The sequence below is a fragment of the Pinus tabuliformis genome, chromosome 5_2 (genome assembly GCF_031772625.1).
Source record: "Pinus tabuliformis cultivar Carrire ecotype Pingquan chromosome 5_2, CPIR1, whole genome shotgun sequence".
In the NCBI taxonomy this organism is placed as follows: Eukaryota; Viridiplantae; Streptophyta; class Pinopsida; order Pinales; family Pinaceae; genus Pinus; species Pinus tabuliformis.
The window spans coordinates 894,393,768-894,403,708 of NC_142306.1; the positions used below are offsets into that span (position 1 = coordinate 894,393,768).

At 38.2% G+C, this 9,941-nt stretch overlaps 1 pseudogene; it reads left to right on the forward strand.

The window, feature by feature from the left end:
• The first annotated feature begins 4,227 nt into the window (after nt 1-4,227).
• LOC149162179 (RNA polymerase II transcriptional coactivator KIWI pseudogene) lies at nt 4,228-4,584 on the forward strand (annotated as a pseudogene).
• Nucleotides 4,585-9,941: the final 5,357 nt, after the last annotated feature.

Sequence of the window (9,941 nt, forward strand, 5' to 3'; positions counted from 1 at the left end):
AGTTAATCCTCGCAATAAGATCTTCACCGTCCATCTGCTTCGTTACCCTATTCATCCATCCATTCACTTAATTCCTCGCGATACGATCTCCTTCATTCATCTACTTTGTTACCCTGTTCGTTAACCTATTCACTAAATCGCTCGTGATAAGATCTCTGCCATTCATCCTGTTCATTAACCCCGTTCATCCATTTATTTGCTTAAGCCCCCACGATAATATCTCCACCATCCATATTTTGTTCGTTGATCGATCCAATAGTCCCTATGCACTACTGCATCCTTACGTCCTCCTGTCACCAATTTTGATCTCTGACTACTTTTTCCACTTGAAAAGAAGGTTAGCTTAGTTTCCTCGCTTACACCTTCATCTGGTTTTGATGCTCTTTACTTCTGCAACTTAGATAGCAGCATTAGGTTAGTGACTGATTTAGAAATTCTTCTTAGCATAGCTGTTTAATTGGTTAATTAGGTTATGGTGTGGTTTAGCATTACATGTTGTTTTCTTCATTATTGCAGTGGAGTAGCTCTCTCTTAGAATAAATTTTCTCTTCTTCCATCAAAGAATTAAGCTTCTTTTGACCCTATAGAAGTCTAGCTTGGAACCCTTAAGTCTCTTGCCAGATGAACAATGACAACACCTTCACTTTTACTTGTGCATATAGCACTATCACCTCCAAGTTTGTACGAACCCCAGGTTGATAAGTAAATTTGGTAGCCCTGGGAGTTGCAACATTCTTGTTGCAATAGCTATTCTCATCAGATCTGTTGGTGGATAAATATCAGTGGATTTCGGTAGATCCAAGTACTAAACCAACGGGAGTGTCCAATGAAGAATGGAAGAAGTTGGATCGAAGGCAAAGGGCACAATACAATTGTGCGTATCAGATTCAGTATTGTTGAATGTATCAAGGGAAGCTACGGCTAAGGCTTTGTGGGACAAGTTAGGGACTTTGTACCAATCTAAGTCTCTGGTGAATAAATTGTTCCTACAGAAAAACTTGTATAACCTAAGGATGAATGATGGAGACTCAGTGACAGAGCATATGAACACATTTAATACTGTAGGAAGTCAGTTATTATTTGTTGATATTCAAATTTCAGAAGAAGATAAGTGCATCAATTTGTTGTGTTCTCTACCATATTTGTGGGATAGTCTAGTTATTACAAGAGGTAGTAATGCAACTGCCTTGCAATTTGATGAAATAGTCTCATCCTTGTTGATGGAGGAGAAGTGACAGAAAAATATGGAGAGCCAAAATGGTGATGCCTTATCTATATGAGGTCAGTCCTAGAACAAAAAAAAAAAGTCATCGAGTGGGAGATCTAAATCTAGAGGGAGATATAAATCTCCAAGAAAACCTATAAAGGTGGTGTGCTGGAAATGCAGAAAGGAAGGGCAATACAAATCTAAAGCTCCTAACAAAGGAAAGGGATCTGATGATTCTCCTTCTGCAGTGGCGAAAACCACCTCAGATGAAGGTGGGGATGTGTACTTGGCTTCTTCAAGTACACATGTAGATCATGAGGCATGGTTGATTGACTCGAGTGCATCCATTCACTTCACTCCCCATAGAGAGTGGTTCTTCAAGTATGAGAAATATGATGGTGGTGATGTCTTCTTAGGGGATGATAGGAAGGCTAGAATCGTTGGTCACGAAAAAGTAAAGTTGAAGTTGCAAGTTGCAAGGGTTAGAACACTTCTGGGTGTTCTGCATATTCCTACATTAGCCAGAAATCTGATTTCTGTAAGAAAGCTAGATGATGGAGGTCTAAAATTAGTGTTCGAGAAGGATACCTGCAAGATGGTTTGGGGAGCACTGGTATTGATGCAGGGAGTTTGTATCGGAACTCTGTACAAGCTACAAGGTAGCACTGTTGTTGATGGGTGCAACAGTTTTATGGTTCTTGAAAGTGGAACACAAAATCTAGTGGTCTCTGGAGAGAAGACCATGTTGTGGCATCAAAGGCTTGGACATATTGGAGAGAAGGGCCTTCGAATACTTCATGGTAAAGGTATGGTAGAAGGCACGAGTAATAGCTCTTTGGATTTTGATATCTATGAAAATTGTGTATATGGGAAGCAGAATCAGGTGAGTTTCCCTTGTGGTGGTAAGAGGGCGAAAAAAATATTAGAGCTTGTGCATAGTGATGTGTTTGGATCTGTGCAGGTACCATCACTGGGTAAGTCTATGTACTATGTATCATTTATAGATGACTTCTCAAGGAATACATGGATATATTTCCTTAAGAAGAAATCTGAAGTATTTGATAGGTTAAAAGAATTTAAGGCTTTGTTGGAAAACCAAACAGAGAAGAAGATAAAAGTGTTGAGGTCAGATAACAGTGGAGAGTTTTGTAGAAAGGAATTTGAAGAATTATGTAAGAAGTGTGGTATAGCATGGCATAAAACTACTCCATACACACCTGAGAAAAATGGAGTTGCATAAAGAATGAAAAAGACATTGATGGAAAGGGCAAGAAGCATGCTCAGTAGTGTCGAGTTAGGACAAGAATTCTGGGTAGAGGCAGTGGAGACAACATGTTACCTGGCCAACCGATCACCTTCATGAGCATTGGAGGATAAAACTCCATAAGAGGTATGGACTGGTAAGAAACCCTCTCTTTCACATCTAAGGGTATTTGGATGTGATGCATATGTACATGATCCAAAGGAGAAAAGAACCAAGTTGGATAGCAAATCTAAAAAGTGCATCTTTATTAGGTATAAGGATGGTTTAAAGGTTTATAAGCTTTGGAACCCAGTAACAAGGAAGGTTGTGTACAACCTAGATGTGGTGTTCAGAGAGGTGAAAGATGTTATTAAGCATGAAGTCCAACCAGAGGAAACTGAGAAGATAGAGTTTGAGCTCAAAGAGGATGAATCGGACTCTACAACGGAGGAGGAATTAGAAGATGAAGAGCCACAAACTCCTGGTGTGAGAAGATCAGTTCGAGAAAGAAGGCAGCTAGAAAGGTATAGTCCATCTACTTTCTGTTGAAATTTTTCTTTATCTATTATTGATGACGATCCGAGAACTGTGAAGGAAGCAGTAGATTCAGAGGATGGAAAACTCTGGAAAGAGGCCATGGTTGATGAAATGACATCTTTGCACAAAAATGAGGCTTTGGATCCAGTGGAGTTGCTGGATGGAAGGAAACCCATTGGCAGGAAATGGGTGTTCAAGAAGAAGACAAATGCAGAAGGAAAGGTGGAGAAATACAAAGCTCGGTTGGTAGCAAAAGGTTATTCCCAGGTGCCAGGAATTAATTTTGGTGATATTTTTTCTTTTGTTTCCAAGGTAGCTTCTATTAGATTACCTTTATCTGTTGTTGTTTATTTTGATTTTGAGGTAGAATAGATGGATGTGAAGACAACATTTCTTCACGAGGATCTGAAAGAGGAGATCTACATGAAGCAACCTGAAGGTTTTGTGGTGAAGCGAAATAAATAACTGGTATGCAAGTTAAAGAAGTCTTTGTATGGGTTAAAACAGTCAGCAAGGATATTGGATCAGAAATTTGATACATTTATACGGGGACTTGGCTTCACCAGAAGCAAATCAGATCACTATGTATTTTAAATTAATTGGTGTTAATTATCAGGTCTTATATGTGGATGATATGTTGCTGGTTGGAAATGACAAAGAAATTATCTAGGATTTGAAGACCCAATTGTCCTCCAAATTCGACATGAAAGATCTTGGTGCTGCAAACTATATTTTGGGCATGGAAATTAAAAGAGATTGGGCAAAGAGGAAGCTCTAGTTAAACCATATGAAGTATGTCGAGACAATACTGTAGAGGTTTAATGATGCAGGAGCATCTGAACACCTTAGTGAAAAGAATAAGAGAAAGAAGACATGTGGACAACCACATGGACAACCAGGCCAACCGTGAACAAGATTCAGTTAATGAACTAATTTCAGTTAAAATTGAGTGTATGTATAATAAGATATTGAGAATTCATTAGGGAAAAAAGAGAGGAAAAAAAGAAAAACTGTGCGTGTGAGAGAGGGAAAAATGTAGTTGGTGGAGAGTTCTTGATTAAGGCTGAGATGCCTTAAATTGTAATATGAGTTTGTAAATAATGAAAATGTGTCATTGTGAATTTCTATCTGTGTATTTGTTTTTTATTTTATTTTATTTGTCAGGCTCTTCCGGCAATGTTGTGACTGACAGCGAGAACGCGGGCATGGAAACGGCCGAGCGGCTGTATTGACTGATCGTCATCCTCAGTCGGTAGGTTTTGGTGTGGTTACAATAGTTTGGCCGACGAAGATGTCGAAATGGGGGAAGCGAAAGGATGACTACGTCGGGACTGATGATTCTGAGGGCGATGGCGAGTCTCCTGTGAAGAAGAAAGGCAAGAAGAATTTTGTCCCGGATGACAGTGGTGCAATCAAGATTTGCGAGTTATCGAGGAATCGCAAAGTTTCTGTAAGAATGTGGCAAGGAAAGATTTTTGTGGATATTCGTGAGTTTTACACGAAGGACGGGAAGCAGCTGCCTGGCAAGAAAGGTATTTCATTGTCGTTGGATCAGTGGGAGGTGCTGCACAATCATGTTGAGAAGGCCGATATCTGATGGATAAGAGCGGCAACAAGAATCCGCAGCTGAAGCAACAATAGCTAATAACCTTGAGAAGAAAGTTCATGTGTGGATGAAGAATGAGAGAAGTGTTTCTAAGAGGCTTTGTGGGCCCATAACCCACAGGCCTCAAGGATGATTTATTGGGGAAATGGGATTTTGGTTCACCACAGAATCTCGTCCTCATCATTTAATATGCATGATAGTAAACCGGTGAAGGTTCCTATTCCTATAGGTGTAAAGTTATATGTTGAATAGTGTCCCAAGACATAAGAAGAGGAAGAGGACATGTCCCATGTTCCATATGCAAGTGCAGTCGGTAGCCTGATGTATGCGATGGTCTGTACTAGACTAGACATTGCACATGCAGTGGGAGTATTGAGCAGGTTCATGTCAAAACCGGGGAAGGAGCACTGGACAATAGTGAAGCGTGTTTTCGGGTATTTGCGTGGCACTAGTGATTATGGTTTGTGCTACCAAGGAAGACCAGGATTGTACAGAGTGTTGGATATTCATGACTTTGTTGATGTAGACTGGGCTGGAGATCTGGATCAGAGAAAATCTACAAGTGGGTATGTGTTTAACCTATTTGGAGGTGTAGTCAGTTGGATGAGTAAGAAACAATATGTAGTGGCACTATCAACTACAGAGGCAGAATACATGGCAGCCACTCATGCAAGCAAGGAAGTAGTTTGGTTGCAGAGGTTGTGTTCAAGTATGGGGTTAGTACAACGAGATATAAGGATAGACTGTGATAGCCAAAGTACAATTTTCTTGGCAAAGAACCCTGCTTATCATTCAAAGACAAAGCACATTGATGTTCAATATCAATTTGTGAGGGATATGATAGAATACAAAAAGGTGTTGCTAGTAAAGGTGGACACTTTGAAGAATACTGTAGATGCATTGACAAAATCTATTAGCTGTAAGAAGTTCTCTTGGTGTAGAGAAACAATGGGAGTTGCAGGGTTGGATAAATGACTAAGCTCTCCTGTGGCCTCCTATGGAAAGAAAACAAGTGGGAGAATTGGGTTGTGTTATATTCTTTCCACGACTAGGCCACGTAGTTAGGTTGGACCCTATATTAGGTTGGACGGACCTACCTATGGTTTTGTGCATGGTTTTCGCACATGGTTTTGGACGCGATGTTTTTCAGTCCATGGTTTTGGATGCGATGGTTTTTGGTCCATGGTATTGGATGCTTCGGCATGTATAAATATGTATTGTGACATTGAAAGGAACATAATGAAAAATCAAGTTGGTAGTCGTGGTTTTGGGATCTAGGGGAAAAATCTCTGTGTATATGTGTTTTATGTGTTATGCTCTTGCATTGTTTATTTTCTGTATTTTAGAATTCATATGCAGGTAATTTGTGTACGAGGTTAAAACCAACAAAGAAAATTGAATTGTAGAAGCTTGAGAATGATGGGTGGATGGTGAAAATAGATGAGGGTGATGGATTGGCATGGCCTTGGCCTTGTTGGAGCATTTGAGCAAAGGAGGAGAAAGTCAAAATTTGACTTCTTTTGAATAGGCTTCACCAATTTTTCTTTTGGTATCAACTTGTTCTTGTTGCTTGCAAATGTTGGAGAGTACATGCATTCATCAAAGAGATGCATGGAGCAAGGATTTCTTTTATTTTTTTCTCTTTTTTTTTTCCTTCTAGGCCTACTAGCCGCCTCAATGAGATTTTCGACTAGTAGGTCTACCTAGGCGCCTCAAAGGAGGTTTTCACGTAAGATATTTTTTTTTCTCTTTTTTTTTTTCCTTTTTCCAACCCACTAACCACCTCATGGGGTTTTTCAATCAATGATCCAATCTGAGGCACCTCCAAGGAGGTTTTCACTTGAGATTTTAGTTTTTTTCTTATATTTTTCAATTTTTTTTTTTTTTTTTTTTTTTTTTCTACCCTACCCTACTTGAAAAACAAAATCACTTTCAAGTATAAGAATAATTCCAATAGAGCTATGTGCACATCAAGATGACAAAAAAAAAAATGATGTGTAGGCTTGAAATGTATGCTTTGACATGTACCTAGATTTCAGAGACCAACTAATTTGACTTTTAAAGGATCACACATAGTTGAAGAAGAGAGTGATGCTCCATCTTGTTGGCTTTATGGAACCAAACCTCAATATAACTTTGATTTCCTTCGTTTTCTTGCTTATCTGGATCATTCTTTATGCCTTCTTCTACCATGACCTCCAAATCTTATTCTTTTTGCTCATTGTTCTCTTCAATACATGAGGGAGATCTCTTGATCTCTGATTTTGATGTCTGCTCTTCATCAAGTGCAACCCATGATTCTGTGGTCTTCTCATTTGATTCTTCTTCTTCTAGATGTGGTCCTTCAATGATATCAAGATAATCTCTTTTTTACAATACTCTTCCTGGGCTATGGTGAATACCATTGATCTTAAGAGGAGATGTTTGGAAGTGTTGTACCTCAGCATTGTAAGTGGGCTAAGGTAATTCAATGTGTGGGTTTGGAAATGGTGGTATCGGTAGTTGAGTGGGAGTGTATATTTGATATGGATGTGGATGGGGTTGTGGTTGTGGTCAAGGTGAATGGTAGGGATAACATGGAGTTGGGTATGGAGGATATTGATGAAAATATTGAGGATATTGCCGATGGTTCCCATAATTTCCTTGCCAACCTTGTTGCCAAGATTGGTTTTGCGGTTGAGATGGCCAATGTTGCCAAGGAAAGAGTGTGCTCCAATTACTTTAAGGTGGATATGCATAACCTTGAAATTGTGAATTAGGACCTTGCATCATACTAGGTTGAATAGACTGCCATGGTCCTCTTGGAGCCACATAACATAGCTGAATTGGTGATTGACTTTATCCATTGTCCTGATGGTAAACTTCCTTCAATGTTGATAATGATGGACAATGTTTAACATCATGTGATTCTGCAACACAAATATCAGCATTTTCTTTTCCTCCATCTTGCATTCTTAACATTTTTACTTGTTTTATTAGATTGCTAAGAATTTCTGTTTTAAAATCATCCAACAAATTTCCAAGTTTAACTTGACTTACCGATCTTGATGTTGATTTACTTACTCTTGCCTTTCCTCTTGATATGTGTTTGCATGTTTCACAAATTTCTTCAAATGATAATTGGTATACATCACCTCTACTCCTGAGATTAAGGAGATCAACCCATTCATCCCTAATTGCTCTAAGTAAAAGGGTTTTTAGTGTGTCCAATCCTAAATGATGTAGTTTTTCCCTCTTAACATTATAAATGAACCTCTCTATTAGATCCTCTAGACTCTTATCTTCTATTTGGTTCATTATAAATATTTCTTCTTTAAGGTCATGATCTTTATATTAGTCCCTAAAATCATGAACCATTTAAGATCTCTATCCTTCAATGTTGCCGAAAACAATTTCAATTTTTGAGTTTTTAATAGTTAAGATCTACAAATAATTTCAAATTCAAAGAGAAAGGTTTCTGGATCCTCTGAACTTAGACCATGAAATTTTAGAAGAAAAGATGGAGGGATGTTTTTCATGTGCACAAAGCCATCAATATCTTGAATGGGAAATCTGAGAGGATCTTCCTCATTGTCATCATCTCCATCCATTTCTTCTACATTCTTTTCCATATTCTTCTTCTACCTACAAAAGTGAATGATGATATGGCTCTTATTGCACCATGTGATCAATGGGGGGGTGGGTTGGTGTTGGAGAAATTTTGTTTCTGTTTTTATGATTAAATGAAAACTATAATGCAATGCAATTTTCTACTTTTGAAATTAAATATGCCTAATGAAAATATTTTGTTTTTGCAAAAAGTGAAAAGACATGAATCAACTAGGGAAGAAAACAATGTATACTTTGAAACCTCCCCAGTAACAGCTCCAAAAAGTCACGAGCCTTGGTATTGCAACAACGATGATGCAACTCCCAAGGCTAGTGACTTTAATTATCAACCCAGGGTTCATACAAATATAATAGGTATCAACACTACACGTGTGGCATACAATGTGTCCTTCCTTTATTGTCATGATTAATGGAGTGCATGTAATGAAGTAAAATCCTAAACTAATTGGAGAAAATGAAATGTTCGAAATCGAACCTTAACCTATTGCAAGAAGGAAAGTACAAGGAAAGAGACTGAAATCATATGCTAAAACACACCATTTTCTAATTAACTTCTAAGAGGCTTTGCTTCAAAAGAATTCTAAGTTAACATGTATGCAATCCTACTGTCCTAAGCTTGCAAATTCAAACCATCAAACCTTATACTGTTGTGCATGAGAATGAATAAAATAAATCTGTTTTTCTTTTTGTCTTCTTTTTCATGTGAGAGTGTGGAAGATAATCTCTTTTGGTGATGTGGCATGTGACTTGGAGATGATGGTGAATGGTCATAAGGCTTGGGGGACAAGCGGGGACCATTTGCTAGCTTCCTAGAGGATTTTTCCTCAATTTGGCCTGAAAACAGGCCACTACAAGAAAACCTACAAGATCCCCTAAAAACCTACAGAATACAGCCGCGAGAAAAAGGATGGATGTTGAAGGTGATGGAAAGATTAGGGAAGGTGGTTTGTGGATGGAATAAGGAAAGGGAGTTCCTCGAACCACTTCAGAACTCAAAATCAAAGTTGGGAGATGGCCAGATTTTCTCAAAACGCTTGGAGAAGTTTCCTTTTGAAATGATGAAATTGGTGAAGGTTTAGTGAAAGAAAGTGAGGACCATGGGTGGATGAAGTCAGGATGAGGTTGCTGAATATGAAATCTCTTTGTACTCCTGAAACATCTGCACTCATTCAAACATTGAAATTTACCCAAAAATCATGCAAATGAGAAGAATTTCAATTATCTAAAGGAAACAAAATTTCATGAACTAGTTGTCTACTTCATGTGTGAGGAAACATTTGTAGAATGATATAAAACATTGATGAGATATAATGTAAGACTAAAGATAGAAGAAATTGAAATCAAATCCTACCCTTGAAAACTAGCAAAACACTGACCTAAGTGAGGAGCAAGAGGTTTAAAATGGTATTGATGGCATGGAGGTCAAGTAGAGGCCTAATCCCAACTTCCATGCCAATTTGTCTCAATTTGGGCTCAAAATAGTCTTTCCTATAGGATGCTATAGTGATTTACTACAAGATGTACAAATTTACTATAATTCATCGAATGACCAAGAAACTCAAACCCAAATTGTATGGGACAAATTTTTTTATTAACTAGGATGTCTTAGGTCCCCATTCCAAGTAGAATCACTCAAGAATACATCTGTTAACCAATGCTAGAAAATAGAAAAACATTACTAGTCGAAAATCTAGAAATTCGAGAACTAGTGAGCTAATAAATCTAAAAAATTCCTAACC